The 18,292-nt window shown below is 41.5% G+C and overlaps 1 protein-coding gene across 1 annotated transcript in view; it reads left to right on the forward strand.

Moving 5' to 3' along the window:
• The first annotated feature begins 838 nt into the window (after positions 1-838).
• LOC124003411 (forkhead box protein J3-like) overlaps positions 839-18,292 on the forward strand; it is a 141,428-nt gene continuing 123,974 nt past the window's right edge. Inside the window, exon 1 of the mRNA XM_046311653.1 lies at positions 839-1,054. The gene's annotated coding sequence lies outside the window, so the exon portion shown is untranslated. The remainder of the gene's footprint in view (positions 1,055-18,292) is intronic.

The following is an 18,292-nucleotide window of genomic DNA, read 5'->3' on the forward strand; positions in this document are numbered from 1 at the left end:
TTGTATTCGGCGCATGTGACAAATAAAATGTTATTTGATTTAGTCTGATTACATACAAAGAGTCTACACATGAACCTGAAGTGATACAAATGGCATCTGCACAATAACACAGTGACCAGCTACTGTATTGACAGCGTGGTATCTATGTCTCCGTATTTGGCTATGGCTACATTCAACACACAATGTAATTGTAGATCATTTGCTTATTCCCATCACATATTTGTGATGGGAAATATGATTGGCAACCTGTTTGCAGCTCAAGTGAAGCATTTTCAATGAGTACCCACTGGAGGCTCTGTTTTCCAACTGAAAACTGTATGAGGAAGCTGAAACACTGTATATACTGTACTAATAGTGATCAGACATGTTTGATTCCAGCAAAGTATGAATTAACCAAAAATGTCAATACGTCTCATAACATGAACATTACTAAGATAGTGCTCCGTGTAGAGGACTAGATGATGCTAACAACAGTGTAATCTGAAGTCAAGGATAGTAGTCAAATTAATCAATTCTTGCAATTAAATATTACCTTTAGTAGTACTGTCATAACTCCTGTAGTAAGATTATTAATAGCTAAAAACACATTCATTGTATTTTTTAATTTTTTAAATAATGATTCTGAATAAATATGTGTTGTTTTATTACTATTATTGTTGTCGTTTTATTAAGTAGTTGTAACAGAGGCAGAGGGAGAAAGACAGCAGGGAGGGGACTAGTTTTTGTGGCTGTGTACATCGTAGAGTGCAGTAATACAGCCAGTGCAGTTTGCAATCTGCATCGTTCTTGAATTGTGTTGGAAGTAGTTCCGGGTATTTTTTTGTGTTGCAAACGACAGAGTCCCGGATGCTGGTTGTCGAGAGAAAGGGAAAAGGCGGAGAAGCCGAAGAGGGACGCCACGGGCACATCAGTGAGGGCACAACGGGTCTAATCTAGGACAAACGCCAAGAGAATAGGCACCTGAGGGACTTTCTTGTTGAAGATCAGGTGGAAGAGGAGTGGGCAGTTACTTCAACACTTCCCCGGACAAAGGCAACGACCATATATACCCAGGGTAAGTGAGCTGTAAGAACATGGGAATGGAAGTTGAACTGAGGCCCGTGAAATGGACGACTTTCATGGGGAAGTGAGCTGCACTGAAGTTCTGGGATTGAGTTCAGAATTCAGGGCCTCTTGTCAGTTATCTTTTTGCTGGGACGGAGCCTATGGGGGCATCATTAGTAACGACCCAGGTAGCTCGTTGCTAATTAACTAACATGATAGCATGGTTCATCATTTTAGCTACGTTAGCTAGTTATAACTCTCGAACTTGACAGCTGGCTATCCAGCTAACGTTAGCTTACTAGCACCATTGATAACTGAGCAACTTTGACAGCTAGCATTCGTCTTCCATATCGTTAATTAGCCAGTTAGCTAGCTACCAAGCCATGTTGTAAAGAGAACCGAACCTCTTTTTACATGGTGTGTTGCTAACTATAATGTTAGGCAGCTGTTTAGCCTTGCTACTGTAACGTTAAGTGGCAAACGTTAGCTAATTTGGGAATTAACAGGTTAGTCCAAACTGTCACACGCTCTGTCGTTAGCTTGACTGGTTGGTCAACTTGGTCCCTCACACCTCATTAGCTGTTAGAATGCGGTTCGTAGTCTGATTGTGGGATTCCCCCATATAACGATGGAAGCTAGTCTAAAACAATCCAACTTGATGTCTAATAAAAAAACGAATGCATTGGCTACTAAGAACCACGAAAGCACTTGAGGGCAAGGCTGTGTTGATTCAGGTTCTAGTATTTTATTTGCACAATTTTGAAAACTTAATCCCACAAAAAGAGATCAGGTCTGGCTTGTCTTAATCACCCGTTCTTTAAATAGCAGCTACAGTGCTGTCTTCATGCACATGCAGCCCTGAAACTGCTGTTCAAGTTTTTCTGTTTTCAATAATGACTTGAGTAATTTATTTTATTTCACCTTATAACCAGGTAGGCCAGATGAGAATGTACAGTGTGTGCAAATGTAGAAGAGTAGGGAGGTAAGGCAATTATTATATTAAATAGGCCATAGTGATGAAATAATAAAATATGTAGCATTAACACTGGAGTGATAATGTGGAGATATACAGGGGTGCAAGAGGATAAGTAACAGTATGGTGGTGAGGTAGTTGGGTGTGCTATTTACAGATTGGCTGTGTACATGTACAGTGATCGATCGGTAAGCTGCTCTGACAGCTGATGCTTAAAGTTAGTGAGGGAGATCTAAGGTTTCAGCAACAAACAAAACAATTTTTTTTTTTTGCACTTCGTTCCAGTCATTGGCAGCAGAGAACTGGAAGGAGAGGGGTTGGCTTTGGGGATGACCAGTGAAATATGCCTGCTGGAGCATGTGCTATAGGTGGGTGTTGCTATGGTGACCAGTGAGCTGAGATAAGACAGGGCTTTACCTAGCAAAGACTTATAGATGACCTGGAGCCAGTGGGTTTGGTGATGAATATGTAATGAGGGCCAGCCAACAAGAGCATACAGGTCACAGTGGTGGGTAGTATATGGGGCTTTGGTGACAAAACAGATGACACTGTGATAGACTGCATCCAATTTGCTGAGTACAGTGTTGGAGGCTATTTTGTAAATGACATCGCGGTAGTCAAGGATCAGTAGGATAGTCAGTTTTACGAGGATATGTTTGGCAGCATGAGTGAAGGAGGCTTTGTTGCGAAATAGGAAGCCAATTCTAGATTTAAATTTGGATTGGAGATGCTTAATGTGAGTCTGGAAGGAGAGTTTAGTCTAACCAGACACCTAGGTATTTGTAGTTGTCCACTTATTCTAAGTCAGAACCGTCCAGAGTAGTGATGCTAGTCGTGGTTGTGGTTGTTGAAGAGCATGCATTTTGAAGCAGTTGGAGGCCAAGGACGGATTGTTCTATGTAATTGAAGCTCGTTTGGAGGTTTGTTAAGTGTCCAAAGATGGGCCAGATGTATACAGAATGGTGTCGTCTGCGTAGAGGTGGATCAGAGAATCACCAGCAGCAACGACAGTGTGTGTGTGTGTGTGTTTGAGAGAAAAGTCGGCCTGAGAATTGAACCCTGTGGCACCCCTATAGGGACTGCCAGAGGTCCGGACCACAGGCACTCCGATTTGACACACTGAACTCTATCTGAGAAGTAGTTGGTGAACCAGACGAGGCAGTCATTAGAGAAACCAAGGCTGTTGAGTCTGCTGATAAGAACATGGTGATTGACAGAGTTGAAAGCCTTGGCCAGGTCGATGAATACGGCTGTTCAGTACTGTCTTTTATCGGTGGCGGTTATGATATCGTTTAGGACCTTGAGCATGGCTGAGGTGCACCCATGACCAGCTCGGAAACCAGATTGCATAGTGGAGGAGGGGGAGGTGGGGCTTGGGAAAGTTGCTGCAGGAGGTGCTGAACTGTTGGTAGGAGTAGCCTGGTGGAAAATGCTTATTGAAATTGTTGTAGATTTATCGGTGGTGACAGTGTTTCCTAGCCTCAGTGCAGTGGGCAGCTGGGAGGAGGTGCACTTATTCTCCATGGACTTTAGTGTCCCAAAACATATTTGCAAAGTTCTGTTTGAAAAAGCTAGCCTTGGCTTTCCTAACTGACTGAGTATATTGGTTCTTGACTTCCCTAATAAGTTGCATAGCGCTGGCTATTCAATGCTAATGCGGAACGCCATAGGCTGTTTTTGTGCTGTTCAAGGGCAGTCAAGTCTGGGGTGAACTAAGGGCTATGTCTGTTCTTAGTTCTACATTTTTTTAATAGGGCATGCTTATTTAAGATGGCGAGGAAAGCACTTTTAAAGAGCAACCAGGCATCCTCTACTGACAGAATGAGGTCAATATCCTTCCAGGATACCCGGACCAGGTCGACTAGAAAGGCCTGATCGCTGAAATGTTTTAGGGAGCGTTTGACAGTGATGAGCGGTGGTCGTTTGAATGCAGTCCCATTACGCATGCAGGCAGTGATTGCTGATATCCTGGTTGTAGACGGCAGAGGTGTATTTAAAGGGCGACTTGGTCAGGATGATATCTAAGAGGGTGCCCATGGTTACGGATTGTACCTGGTAGGTTCCTTAATAATTTGAGTGAGATTGAGGGCATCTAGCTTAATGTAGGACGGCCGTGGTTTTAAGCATATCCCAGTTTAGGTCACCTAACGGTACGAACTCTGAAGATAGATGAGGGGCAATCAATTCAAATATGGTGTCCAGGGCACAGCTGGGGGCTGAAGGGGCTCTATAACAAGTGGCAAAGATGAGACTTGTTTCTGGAAAGGTGAGTTTTTAAACGTAGAAGTGTGAATTGAACGTGAATTGTTTGGGCACAGACATGGAAAGTATGACAACTCTGAAGGCTACCTCTGCAGTAGCTTGCAACTCCGCCCCTTTTGACAGTTCTTTCTTTTCGGAAGATGTTATAGTTGGGGAAGAACATTTCAGGATTGAGTAAGCCTTTGATTCCATTAGACTTTGTTTTTTTAAATGGGCATTTTAGTCAGTGTCCAATTCCCCAAAGTACAGTTGTTTTGCTGAACAGTAATGGGGAGGGCTTTTCAAATGTGTATAATGAGACGACCATCATGCAACGTGACCTCAAAGTTCTCTCTCAATTCAGTAGACTTTATTGACATGGCAAGTTAAATTACTTGCATTGAAAAAATGGTGGCACCAACAGCAATAAGGTATTAATAGTAGTAGTGGAAATGGGATTACCATTAACCATTACCATTAATCTGTCTGTCTGTGCGCTCTCTCAATTAAATTGATGTGGGCTTTATTTGTATGGGAAACATATGTTTACATTGCCAAAACAAGTGAAATGAACAAAAGTGAGGAACAAAAAACATGACAATGTACAGATGACAATGTACAGTGAACATTGTAATCGTAAAGGAGTGTTTCTTAATATGCACACTGCCGTGCACCACACACTCATGCTCCGAGTGCATTCTTCAACCACGTTCTCTTGAGGACGAGAGTGTGGAGAACGCGTAAAACAATACATTTGAGATGCACTCGTACTCCCCCTACTGTGTTACCTCATGCTTCACCTCCCCATTTACTGACCCTTCTTCCAGCCAGGACAATGGCAACAACAGACAAAACAAAATGTGGATAGCTAACTAACAATTCTTTGTCGCTAACAGTACTAGTAGCTATCCAGTTAGTCCTATTGACTTATGGGCTTGCTATCCACAGTACGCAGGCAGGTAAACATTACAAAATTAACACAACATGTATTTATTCATGTATCAAGATAAAATACTGTAGTCAGGGAACAACATATGAGATGTGAATAGGCAACATTTCATTCTAAAGTCAGTGAATTTTCTCTAGCTTCAGCTCAAATGTCTGACACTGATTTCAAGAAATGTTGCAAAATGTTTTTCTTACATGGGTGCGTCATTTCTTTACATACTTTCCACTGAGGCTTGCATCAATGCATGAATCAAAATATGTACAAACTGAGTACGCATTCGAGAAATGCCCTCCATGCTCTGTTTCGCGTACTTTGGTTTGGACTCATACAACAGACCCTATCGTAATCCAATTTGCATGCTCGGAGCACAGTAGTAAGCATTTTTGAGAAACACCCATTGTTTCAAAAGGATAAAGACATTTCAAATGTTATATTATCAGCAATGTGTTTGTAACAATGTGTAAATAGTTATTGTATGAAGATAAGGAAACGGATCTGGTTGTATTTAGCATAGGGCTGACCCCATTTAGTCCACTGGTTGATTGTTTGGTCGATAGGCTGTTGGTCGACCAAGATTTTTATTCGTGCAGTTTAAAATGGATAAAACAAAAAAAATATTGCACGAGACATGTCTGATTCATGCCTGTCTGGGTGGACTAATCCATTGTGGAGACCGTGGGGGTGGCACACTAGTATCACCAGTAGTACATTTACTGTTAATTACCATTTCTCACCTGCAATGATGGTTTAGTTACTGTAATTTCTGTTAATGCATTCAATGTATTATTAGTCTAATTGATGCAGTTGTAGGAGTGGACACATTGTTTGCAGAGAGCACAACCTAGGCTACGCTGGTTTTGGTATATTTTATTCCATTTACCAGTTGTCAATTAATTGTCTTTTGTTTGGAGCGCCCCTATCAATTTTGAGTAAGGACACGTACCTGATTACGCATGTAAAAGTAGGTCAAGTGTAGGCCTGTAAGTGTGCCCATTTGGGGATCTGATGCTAACTCAACATCACTGTGGAGCTTCTCAAGTAATGTTTTTCTTTGTCTTTTAAATCCATGGAGAATGTCAATAGTTCCTCAACGTAGCTTAATTTAAAAATCTTTCCCGCTCTCTCTTTTTGATTACACCTCGGCATGAAAGGGGAAAAAAAGTAATGCTCTGATCCAGTGGAAACTTCTTAGTGGGCCTGCCTGATTACTTAGCCGTTGTGCAAAAAATAGCCTGTCTGTTCAGAGCTCATTGGCACTGGAAACTCAGAATATTTTATACAATGTAGCAAGTTTGCTAGCACAAGCTTCAAGTTAATACAATAGTTGATACAATGTTTCAAGTTCCCAGCAGACAGGCCATGTGTAGCCAGGATATTTTCTACCTGCAGGCTGCAATGTTTTTATTTGTTGGCTTTACGTAGGCAGTTTTTTCATATTGGCAATTTTATTTATTTAACCTTTTTTATCTTTAACCTTTGCAATAGCAATACATTTTTATATTTATATTTTCATTTAGAATTTTGATTAACCACCTGACACTGATTCAGATATATGAAGACTACTATAAATTAAATTAAACTGTTCCACAAAAATGTGCATGTGAAAATCATAACTGGCATGCAGATCAGTAGAAATGGTCTGATAACTTCGCACTCCAAGTGGAAAAAGGTTGCTGACCGGTGCTGTAGCCTATTACCGGCAACTTCAGGAGCATAACACAGGATCTGCGAAGGCCAGCAGCAGTGGGGAGTCAGGATTTTTCTTTTCTTTTTTTCTTCTGGTTAGGCTATATTGATCTCTGGCTCACTCTTTAGAAATGTCTTCATTTTAGATCAGTGCTTAAAGCATCAGACAAGCTCAGTAGCCTACATGTTGATTTTATTCAAACATTGGGTGTGTCAATATATAGAAAATGATCCGTTTCAAAATTTTGACCAATTGATTGGTCGAAAGAACAGATTACTCTCGGTCGACCAAGGTTTTTGTCAGGACAGCCCAAATTGACAGTCTTGTTTGACTGATCACAAATCTTGCTGCTTTGATTGCACATTTCTGTATTTCGTCTAACGGTGATAAATGTATATATGTTTTGTAATGTGATTTGGTGGAAATATGTTTCTAATATGGTCATACCTTTCGGCAGGAGGTAAAGTGCAGCTCAATTTCCACCTTTATTTAGTGGGAAGTGGGCTCATTCACCCCCCCCCCACGGGAATTGTATGGTGGCTGTCAGAGAACCTATCTTCTCCCTACTATAGAAACATGTTCTTTATTGATTCCAATTTCTCTTTCGGAACAATATTGTACTATCCTTTCCATAATCCTTACATGCTGTCCACAGTTTGAGTCTTGAGTACAGGAATGGGTCTGCTTTTAGGATGTTACGTAATATGTTTTCATAGTGATGGTAAGTGGCTTAATCTGTTTTTAGGATATTTATTAGATGGTGTCATCCACAATTTACCATTTAGGTGCACATAACATGCAGATTGAATTTTTAAATGTGAATTTCTTACTTTATGTGCTTTGATAGAAATGGTGAATGAGTTGTTTCTGGACGACTGGATAGTAGAGGGAGTGCAGCAGTATTGTTGTGATTGTGAGCACTGAACCGTTCTCTGAGCATTGTGAAATTACCCCATCAGTCAGTGCATCAAAGACTTTACCGTTATGCTATTGAGGATTTTCATATCCCTTATCTATTCAAATTTCTGGACCATGGAGCTGAGACATTTTGAACAGTATTGGCTACAATGTTTGTATATGCATGAAAGTAGACCACTCTTAGATGCCCTGTGTAATTCAATTGATCCACTTGTCATTTTAAGGATATCACCTTTGAGTACAATATTGTAGGATATATATATTGCTCAAAAAAAAGTAAAGGTAACACTTAAACAACACAATGTAACTCCAAGTCAATCAAACTGTCCACTGAGGAAGCAGCACTGATTGACAATAAATTTCACATGCTGTTGTGCAAATAGAATAGACAACAGGTGGAAATTATAGGCATTTAGCAAGACACCCCCAATAAAGGAGTGGTTCTGCCAGGTGGTGACCACTTCTCAGTTCCTATGCTTCCTGGCTGCTGTTGTGGTCACTTTTGAATGCTGGCGGTGTTTTCACTCTAGTGGTGCTTACAGCCCAACACCATGCAGGACGTTTGGCATTTGCCAGAGAACACCAAGATTGGCAAATTCGCCACTGGCGCCCTGTGCTCTTCACAGATGAAAGCAGGTTCACACTGAGTACATGTGACAGACGTGACAGTCTGGAGACTCCGTGGAGAACGTTCTGCTGCCTGCAACGTCCTCCAGCATGACCAGTTTGGTGGTGGGTCAGTCATGGTGTGGGTTGGCATTTCTTTGGGGGGGCCGCACAGCCCTCCATGTGCTCGCCAGAGGTAGCCTGACTGTCATTATGTACCGAGACGAGGTCCTCAGACCCCTTGTGAGACCATATGCTGGTGCGGTTGGCCCTGGGTTCCTCCTAATGCAAGACAATGCTAGACCTCATGTGGCTGGAGTGTGTCAGCAGTTCCTGCAAGAGGAAGGCATTGATGCTATGGACTGGCCCGCCCGCCCGTTCCCAAAACCTGAATCCAATTGAGCACATCTAGGACATAATGTCTCGCTCCATCCACCAAGGCCACGTTGCACCACAGACTGTCCAGGAGTTTGGGGATGCTTTAGTCCAGGTCTGGTAGGAGATCCCTCAGGAGACCATCCACCACCTCATCAGGAGCATGCCCAGGCGTTGTAGGGAGGTCATACAGGCACGTGGATGCCACACACACTACTGAGCCTTATTTTGACTTGTTTTAAGGACATTACATCAAAGTTGGATCAGCCTGTAGTCTGATTTTCCACTTTAATTTTGAGTGTGACTCCAAATCCAGACCTCCATGGGTTGATAAATTCCATTGATCATTTTTGTGATTTTTGTTGTCAGCACATTAAACTATGTAAAGAAAAAAGTATTTAAGAATATTTCATTCATTCAGATCTAGGATGTATTATTTTAGTGTTTCTTTTATTTTTTTGCACAGTGTATATATTTTAAAAAATCAAGCAGCGATAAATTGACATAACGATAGTTGAGGAAGTAGACACAGCAGCTGCTTGTGCAGTCTGTCACCATTTCCATCCAAGGATGTTTTAATATCACGTGCACACGTACAGTGAAATGCCTTTCTTGCAAGCTCTAAACCCAACACCATGGTAATCAATATCAGTGTCGTAATAAAAATAACAAGGTAGAACAAAAACACAAACTATTATAAATTAGGCTGTGCTGCATTTTGAGGTGAGGCACAACTTAATTCGCCTGGAAACCATAAGCAAGCACCATGCTGTTAAATCCACAATGCAAAAGCATTCCACAAATTATACCAGAACATTGAAAGGGGTTATTTTGCCCATCCACTTAGCACTTTACTGTTGTTGAATGAAAGATTCCATTCCTCACAAACTAGATTGGCAGGTTTTCTTGTGATCAGGGATGGGAATATCTATGCAGTGTGCTGATGGTTTAGGATAGTGCTTCAGATGTACACTCACAAGGATCATGCTTGAGGCTGCCTTCTGTCTTTTCAGAGCCCTGTGTGGAAGACCTGCATTTCGCCTCAATTTGAGATTTTCTTTGTTCAGCGTTGATTGAGGTTTCAGCCTACATTTGTGAAGCGAAGCCCTTATCCAGCTGTGCCTAACAGTGCTGCAACAAACCTCTGCTCTGACATTTTTCTGGAATTAAACAAAATAACTTTTCCTGCCGTTTGTGGCGCTTGTTCAGTGGCTTAGGGTATTCATCTTATCTAACTGTAAATACTGTATTTCACAGGTTTTACATTTCATAAAATGGTGATATTCCATTGCTGAATATTGTGGTCTTTAAGATAATGACACCATTGAAAAGAGTTGGGTAGTCTCCATATTGACAAAGCTGACCTAAGAGCTGGTCTCTCTCCTTTCACATACCAGCAGCTCATTTGAAATTCTGCTTTGGCCCTGTGCCTAGCCCTGTCTCACTGATAGGCTTTTTAATTTCTCCCCTTGTGGAAGTGATTATTCAAATGGAAGTCCGTGAGATGCAGATATCAGACTGCTGGTGGTAGTTAAGCCCCTGGCTAGGCAGGCAGAACGTACCATTCTGATGCTGCCTTGGGATCGGACAGACTGAACCCAACAGGTAGGCTATCCGCAGACAAGACCAAGCAGTCAGACACCAAAATATAAGCCATCATAATCCTATATGTCATAGGCTGGGCTATTCTTTTAGTGATGGGTGACTGACAGCAGTACTACTAGTTTAGAGGGCAGTTGATGGTCTTCAATCCACTTGCAATAAGGTGGTGCAGTGTCCTTATTGATTAAACATATTTATATAACACATGGCCTATGCTTCTATTTGATCCCAGAGTCATGTTTGCCTGAAAATGGCTCATTTTTTTCCTCATGCTTTGCAGTTGTTCCTCTACTACAAGACTCTTCTCCCCTGTGGATTGGGTGGGCACAAACATGCTCCTCTGTTACTATGATGGTGATTGTTGAAGGGAGGCAGGCTCTCTGAACAAGCTCAGGCCTAGCTGACTGAACGGTTTGTTTGAAATCTCTCCCATGTTCTGCTCTAATCCAGTATGATTGGTTTTGATGTTGGTGAGATGGGACGAGCTCAGTCTTCATTAGCATTGCTGTGCATCACTTGAATGCAGGTTAGCTATGAAGCCATTCATGTAATGGAAATGCCTCTCTGATTCACATTTTAATCTTGTTTGCAGTCATATTGTGTGAGCCCACTTCTCCATGTTAAAGACATCTCTTTATGTGAAAGATCAGAGGGGGATAATTGCACTTAAGTGAACCTCATTTAGTGCTGGCCAGTGCAATTACAGTAACTGCAGTTCCAGGCATTTTTGGGGGGCCTTCAGAAGCTGTCATTTGAACGCTCTGAAGCCTTGATATCAAATGGTGAATAGATTGACATTGGCAGAGCATTATGGGAAACGGCAGTTTCTAGGATGGATTTTAATGAGTTTTTGCAGTTTTTACTCAGCTGTTTTGAATCTAAGGAAAGTCATAATTAAAAATTACAATTTAGAAACGCATTATTTTAGTAATGATTAAAAATAAATTATTCTCAAGGTGCTGTAAGGTGAAAGAAAGCCAGCACTTTTTTCCTCAGGCGAAACCCCCAGTGCTTCTGGGAGAGGTTTTATCATTAATGTTATTCAGGAGCCAAATTTTGAGTTTTGCTCAGCTGGGCACTTTAATCTATTTTTGCTGTAAATTAATGAATTTTTAAAGAGCCCCTCACTGGATGTGGGAATGCAGCACTGGTTCAGAGTTTTCAAAAGACCCCCCCCCCCTCCTCACGGGATGGAGAGCGAGTTTGCTGAAGCACAACATTTTAATTTTTTATTAATCTGGCAATACACTGCCTAACACTGTCGCTCCCTCTCCCCAATAAACTAGGCTGAATAGAGGCTATATGTCGACTGAACGTATGGTGTAAAATTCGGGCAGAAATTTGTTGTAGACATGGATCAGTAAAATAAATGTATGTATGTGTGTGGTGGTTTAATCTGCCTGCCCAGAATAATCAAAACATTTTGTTCAGATGCAAAAAAAAAAACTTCATGTGTCAGGCCTCATTTCCCAGCGGCATCGACGGCCATGCTCCTTTGTGTGGCCGTAAGGCCCACAAAAAATGAATGCTCGTTGCTTCCTTGGGCTGGATATAATAATGTTAATTTGCATCTCCCAGGTGCCAATCGCTGTGCTCCATAGCACCTCTCACTTACATGGCTTTGTCGGATATCTAAATTGTTATTTGCCAATACCCGTCATGTGATTTGGTCCTTTTCACGGGGGGATGTAACGGCGTGCGTCCTTGCTGAATTCCGAGGGGCACGATGATTACATTTACATTAGTCATTTAGCAGACGCTCTTATCCAGGGAGATTCACAGGACCAATTAGGGTTAAGGGTTTTACCTGGCTGCCATTGTAAGTGAGAATTAGTTCTTAACTGACTTGCCTAGTTAAATAAAGGTTAAATTAATAGTAGAAGGGGGTGAAAAGTGCCTTGCTCAAGGGCACATCAACAGATTTTTCACATAGTTTGCTTGGGGATTCGAACAAACTACCTTTTGGATACTGGCCCAACTCTCTTAACTGCTTGGCTACCTGGCAAAATCTGTCCACATTTAATTTTCCTCAGCCAACAAGTAACGAACAGTAAAATCACTAGCGAATGTCAATCTACTATCTCCCATTAGTAGAAAAGTTTACCCATTCTATTGGTCAGCTTGTTCTGTGCGAGAAATAAATATTCCCGACAGACTCCGGGACAGTTGTGGGGCAATATATCCTAAATTCATACACTGTACGTAAAAAACAATAAAATAAACAATTCAAACGCAATGATGCTGATGTAAGAGATTCTAATGTTTTAGAATGTTGAACCATTTCTTCACATTATATGTGTAGCAATGTGCACATGGCAGTAGGCTACACCCGCAAATGTTCCAAAATGCAATTAGTGGGTAAACACCAGTATTCAAAAGCACACCTCTCATGTGAGAGGTTTTATGTGACAGACATGGGAAATACCCTTTAAATATTTTCGGGATTTCGTCAATGAGGCCCTTTATCTACTTTGCCTGAGTCAGATGAACTAATGGAAACCATTTTGTCTGTCTATTATGAAGGAAGTTAGAGGTAGTTTCACGAGCCAATGCTAACTGGCGTTTAGTGCAATCACTAGGTATCTTTTAGCATGAAAATTGCTGTCTAGAATGATTTATTCACTAACGGTGCAAAATTATTTATCGTATATCGCAATATTTATCATATCGTAGTTTTTATTTGTTACATGCGCTGAATTCAACAAGTGTAGAATTCTTACTTACAAGCCCTTAACCAACAGTGCAGTTTAAGAAGAAAATATTTACCAGGTAGACTCAAATAAAAAGTGACACAATAAGAGGAACGATAACAAGGCTATATAACAGGGGTCTCCAGTACCCAGTGTGCGGTGGTACAATCTGTCCATTGTAGGTCTGGGCGAAGTGACTATGCATAGGTAACAAACAACAGTGAGTAGCAGCAGTCTACAAAATGTGTGGAGGTCAATGTAAATTGTCTGGTGGTGATTTTTATGACTTGTTCAACAGTCTTATGACTTGGGGATAGAAGCTGTTGAGGAGCCTTTTGGTCCTAGACTTGGCGCTCCGGTACTGCTTGCCGTGCGGCAGCAGAGAAAAGTCTGACTTGGGTGACTAGAGTCTCTGATAATTCTGTGGGCTTTCCTCTGACACTGCCTATTATATAGGTCCTGGATGGCAGGAAGCTTGTCCCCAGTGTTGTACTGGGCCGTACACACTACCTTCTATAGTGCCTTACGGTCAGATGCCGAGCAGTTGCCATACCAGGCGGTGATGCAACCGGTCAGGATGATCTCGATGGTGCAGCTGTAGAACCTTTTGAGCATCTGGGGACCCATGCAAATATTTTCAGTGTCTTGAGGGGGAAAAGATTTTGTCGTGCCCTCTTCATGACTGTCTTGATATGTTTGGACCATGATAGTTTGTTGGTGATGTGGACACCAAGGAACTTGAAACTCTCGACCTGCTAAATATCACACAACCCTAGTACCTTGTGTCCTTGAGCTGTGAAAGCCTATTACAGGACCTGCATATTCTTCTTTGCCTTTGTTGTCCTAGGCTCAGTCGAAACAATTTATATGCCTATACGATTTACACTCTTAAGAGACTTCTGTGCTCAGTGCTGGCGAAGGATTTTTGCTAAGCTTACACAGCTAATGATAATGGAGCTCTCATCATACTATTTAGTATCCATTTTAATTAGTGGCTAGCTTATGCACTCTCAGCAAAATGCAAATTTCACTACCCAAGTTAAATGGCTTAATAACTTGCTAAAGATGGCCTTTTGAGTTAGATCTTCATCCCAAAACAAAGTTGTAGTCAAGTCTGTTGCTGGGAGTGTTAATAACGTTGTTATTCCAATGTCCATCGAGGTGAGTGTACGTGCACTAGAGTTTGTGTGCCTGTCGAGGTTTCCATTAGGGACATTTGGCACTGGACAACGTGACCGGCAAGATTGTTCCCAGACATCCATATTCATTGGGTGTGTAACCTATTAGGGCGTCCACCCACGGTACTCAGAATCACGTTGTTTTTATATATTTTTGTACATTTTGCACATTTTTCTCCCCTATTTTTGTGATATCTAATTGGTAGTTAGTCTTGTCCCATTGCTACAACCCCCGTACCAACTCGGGAGAGGCGACGGTCGGCAGCCATGCAAAGCACGACCCCCACCAGCTGCACTGTTTCTAGACACACTGCTCACTTAACCCGGAAGCCAGCTGCACCAATGTGTTGGAGGAAACACCGAACAGCTGGCAACCAAAGTCAGCGTGCATGTGCCCGGCCCGCTACAAGGAGTCGCTAGAGCGCAATGGGACAAGGACCTCCCAGCCAGTCACTCTCCCCTAACCCGGCTGTTGCTGGGCCAGTTGCCGAGTGCTGTCATAATCATATTTAAATTATTGTAATTAATCTTAACAGAAATTAACCTATAAAGCAGAACAATGTTCTTATCAAAGGTTTTATTGAAAAACAAAACATTGCCATTTGCTATAAATCATGAATGTCATTTAAAAAAGATAACATTTAGCCTTGAAGAACACGTCGCCTACACAGTAATAAAACACAACATCATTTGCGAACGTCCTGTCCTGTCCTATAGGCTATTTGTATGAAACTTTTTAAAATTAATAAAACAGCTGTTTTCAAATACAATCTAGGCCTCTCATTTAATTTTACCTTGGCATAAGCATTTTAATTAGGTAAAATGTATAGCAAAACATGGCTACCAACACCATGTCATGGCTAGAAGGGTTCCAGCTTTTGTCAAATTAATGTTGGATTTGACTTTTCGTAGCGGCTTAGGAGAACTTACACAACAGGTTAGGAGATTTAGGTTAAGGTTAAGAGATGGGTTCGGGTTAGCTAAAATGAATGCCAAAAGTTGTTTTGTTGTTGCATTTGACAAAAGCTGGATCCCTTCTAGCCATGACTTGGCCAGCCCGCCCCACTCCAGCTGTGATTCAGCCCCACAGCAGTGGAAAGAGGACAGTCTAGGCGTCCACAAAATGATGATTATTAATTATAATTTTTTAAATTGATGTTAGTCAATCAAATTCGATATGAAAGTACTGAAATTATGTCAAGGCTGGTTCATTGAGAGAGAGCTTATTCTTCAATGCTCCTGTGAAATGAGAACTGTGCCATGCATTTACAGTTTAAGTTGGAAGTTTACATGCACTTAGGTTGGAGTCATTAAAACTCGTTTTTCAACCACTCCACAATTTTCTTGTTAACAAACTATAGTTTTGGCAAGTCGGTTAGGTCATCTACTTTGTGCAAGACCCAAGTCATTTTTCCAACTATTGATTAGACAGATTATTTCACTTAATTCACTGCATCACAATTCCAGTGGGTCAGAAGTTTACATACACTAAGTTGACTGTGCCTTTAAACAGCTTGGAAAATTCCGTAAAATGATGTCATGGCTTTTAAGCGTCTGATAGGCTAATTGACATCATTTGAGTCAATTGGAGGTGTACCTGTGGATGTATTTCAAGGCCTACCTTCAAACTCAGTTCTTCTTTGCTTGACATCATGGGAAAATCAAAAGAAATCAGCCAAGACCTCAGGAAAACAATTGTAGACCTCAAAGTCTGGTTCATCCTTGGGAGCAATTTCCAAATGCCTGAAGGTACCACGTTCATCTGTATAAACAATAGTGCGCAAGTATAAACACCATGGGACCACACAGCCGTCATACTGCTCAGGAAGGAGACTCGTTCTGTCTCCTTGAGATGAACGTACTTTGGCGCAAAAAATGCAAATCAATCCCTGAACAACAGCAAAGGACCCTGTGAAGATGCTGGAGGAAACGGGTACAAAAGTCTCTATCTACAGTAAAAACGAAACAAAAATAAAAATGTTTGGCCATAATGACCATAGTTATGTTCGGAGGAAAAAGGGGGAGGCTTGCAAGTCGAACACCATCCCAACCGTGAAGCACGGGGGTGGCAGCATAATGTTGTGGTGCTTTGCTGCAGGAGAGACTGGTGCACTTCACAAAATAGAATGCATCATGAAGAAGAAAAAGTATGTGGATATATTGAAGCATCATCTCAAGACATCAGTCAGGAAGTTAAAGCTTGGTTGCAAATGGGTCTTCCAAATGGACAATGACCCCAAGCATACTTCTAAAGTTGTGGCAAAATGGCTTAAGGACAACAAGAGGTATTGGAGTGGCCATCACAAAGCCCTGACCTCAATCCTATAGAACATTTGTGGGCAGAACTGAAAAAGCGTGTGCGAGCAAGGAGGCCTACAAACCTGACTCAGTTATAAAAGCTCTGTCAGGAGGAATGGGCCAAAATTCACCCAACTTATTGTGGAAAACTTGTGGAAGGCTACTTGAAATGGTTGACCCAAGTTAAACAATTTAAAAGGCAATGCTACCAAATACTAATTGGGTGTATGTAAACTTCTGACCCACTGGGAATGTGATGAAAGAAATAAAAGCTGAAATCATTATCTCACTTAAATAATGTGGTGATTCTAACTGACCTAAGACTGGGAATTTTTACTAGGATTAAATGTCAGGAATTGTGAAAAACGGAGTATTTGGCTAAGGTGTATGTAAACTTACGACTTCAACTGTATGAAAGCTCAAATTATATCCATCTTTTTACACTTCTACTGGATGACGTTAATAAATGTTATGTTTATTGTATTTCGAACTATCGTGTTATGTGTTTTACCTGACTTATTGATAACGGTTAGCTGTTATAGGCAGTTGCTGCCTAGTGATTGCGGCATTGGAACTCTCCGATGTGAGTAGTTGGCAACGGTGTTTAGTTTCCAAGTGCTACAGACTAAGCTCAACTGAAGTGCACCAATTGCGCATGATACACATCACTACTCTATTTTATCAAGCCATTCCATATCTTTATCATATACATGACTCTGGCGGCATCTTACCTGACCAACTCTTTTATTTATTTATTTATTTATTTATTCTTCTCCCGGACAATTTGGCCCGGCAACTATTTATCGTTTTTGAAATTTATTTTTGCCAAAAGATGGCGTTTTTTTGGCTAATGGAGAAACCTGGTGCCTGTACATGTGCGTGGGATAATTTTGTGTGTTTATACTGCCAGCCTCTGTTCGGTGAGGAAAAGCAGGCTCAGTTTAATTACATCTTTTGTTCCTGATTTGAATAAAGTCAGGCTAAATGGGTAAGTAGAATGTGGAGACACTACTCACTGTGACTGTTCTCCTTGAACCAGATTAGTCTACATAGCAGCTTGACTCAGCCAGGCCCAGTGTCTTCTCCCTCTGCATATTATCTCTAGCTCGCTCAATGCTAATGCCTTTAACCAGACAGTCTACATAGCAGCTTGACTCAGCCAGGCCCAGTGTCTTCTCCCTCTGCATATTATCTCTAGCTTGCTCAATGCTAATGCCTTTAACCAGACAGTCTACATAGTAGCTTGACTCAGCCAGGCCCAGTGTCTTCTCCCTCTGCATATTATCTCTAGCTTGCTCAATGCTAATGCCTTGAACCAGACAGTCTACATAGTAGCTTGACTCAGCCAGGCCCAGTGTCTTCTCCCTCTGCATATTATCTCTAGCTTGCTCAATGCTAATGCCTTTAACCAGACAGTCTACATAGTAGCTTGACTCAGCCAGGCCCAGTGTCTTCTCCCTCTGCATATTATCTCTAGCTCGCTCAATGCTAATGCCTTTAACCAGACAGTCTACATAGTAGCTTGACTCAGCCAGGCCCAGTGTCTTCTCCCTCTGCATATTATCTCTAGCTTGCTCAATGCTAATGCCTTGAACCAGACAGTCTACATAGTAGCTTGACTCAGCCAGGCCCAGTGTCTTCTCCCTCTGCATATTATCTCTAGCTTGCTCAATGCTAATGCCTTTAACCAGACAGTCTACATAGTAGCTTGACTCAGCCAGGCCCAGTGTC

Source organism: Oncorhynchus gorbuscha, linkage group LG18, assembly GCF_021184085.1.
Source record: "Oncorhynchus gorbuscha isolate QuinsamMale2020 ecotype Even-year linkage group LG18, OgorEven_v1.0, whole genome shotgun sequence".
In the NCBI taxonomy this organism is placed as follows: Eukaryota; Metazoa; Chordata; class Actinopteri; order Salmoniformes; family Salmonidae; genus Oncorhynchus; species Oncorhynchus gorbuscha.